Genomic DNA, 1,436 nt, shown 5'->3' on the forward strand with positions numbered 1-1,436 from the left:
CTTTGCCCATTTTTAAATTGAGTAATTTTTTTTCAGTTTTATTGAGGTATGATTAACAAATAAAAGTTTTTTATATATTTAGTCTGTACAATGTCATTTTTTCTTTTAAGGTGTTATGATATGAGGGTTTAGTTTTTACATTTATAATATTCTTAATAGTTTATTATAAACTAGTTTCACAGGCCACAAGGAAGTAAAAGGACTATGTACAGCCTTACGGGAAACACGCAGGGTGCTGAGGAGGGCCAAGATGAGTCCAGGGCCTTGGTGGGTGCATTCCAGGGGGAGGGGGCCCTGAAAGGGAAACCAGACAATCCCAGGAGACTCTGAGAACAACAGCATAACAAACAGGTCGGTGGTAACCTGGCCTTGGGGGATTGGGACCAGGCCTCTGTGGAGCTTCTTCCATAAATCTGTAGCCAAGGGTCAAAGAAGGCCTCACATCCCTGGGGGAGGGGGCCACACTCCTGGAGGGGGCATGTCCACTGGAGTTCCTCGTCCAGACGGGGATCCCCACTGGGGGACCCATGGGAGGCCTCATGCCAGGTGGTGGGCCCATCATGCTTGGAGGGGGTGCCCTCAGCCCATAGGTAGGGGAGGGCCCGCACAGCCAGGTGGATACTGGGTGGGGGCCCTTGCAATACTGGCTGTGGCAGCAGCTGCAGTGGCTGCAACATTGCCTCTTCCTTGTGTGGTCATCACCTTTTGGTATGGCCCACCAACCCCTCAGACTTGCAGACTGGCCCAGCAAGTCTTGTAGGAGCCTAGGGCATTGGAACACCAGCTGGGATTTTTCTGCCAGGAGCTTTTCCAATCCCTGGGTCTCTGGCAGCTCCAGCAAGTGGCACTCAGGCAATGCCAGTATTTTTGGGAGGAGATCCCTCTAACTGTCGTTCAGACTAGGTTCCCCCCCCAAGCAGCACCAGACCAAGGACTCACTTCTCTTCTCTTTCTGCTTGTTTTGAGTTCTTCGGCTAGACCTTCCTGAACTCATCACAGTCACAGAGGATCAAATTCATATGCTTGTACCTCCTCCTGTAATTAACATACTGCAGCATCTTACTGTTCTTGCCCACAGTCATGGTGGTGGTTCTGATGGCTCCAGTTCCTGCTGGGTTCCCCTCAGCACAGCCCACTTCATGCCACCACTCCTGGAAGTGCAGCCACAGATAAAATGGGGTTGGGTAAAAGCTACTTTCCACCCCATTGCTGGGCTCTTGAGTTCGCTTAAGGACTTAATATATGTAAACACATTCTTACAGTTTTACTGTGTGTGGTGAGAACAATTAAAATCTACTCTTTTAGCAAATTCCAAGTATACAATTTTATTAACTATGGTCACCATACTATACATTAACTAATCTCTCATAACTGAAAGTTTGTACCCTTTGACCAACTTCTCGCCATTTGCCCCATGCTCAGCCCCTGGCAACCAC

At 48.6% G+C, this 1,436-nt stretch overlaps 1 pseudogene; it reads right to left on the bottom strand.

Moving 5' to 3' along the window:
- Window positions 1-438: 438 nt before the first annotated feature.
- LOC103659293 lies at window positions 439-1,082 on the bottom strand (annotated as a pseudogene).
- Between the last annotated feature and the right edge of the window lie 354 nt (window positions 1,083-1,436).

Source organism: Ursus maritimus, assembly GCF_017311325.1.
Source record: "Ursus maritimus isolate PB19 chromosome X unlocalized genomic scaffold, ASM1731132v1 scaffold_X1, whole genome shotgun sequence".
In the NCBI taxonomy this organism is placed as follows: Eukaryota; Metazoa; Chordata; class Mammalia; order Carnivora; family Ursidae; genus Ursus; species Ursus maritimus.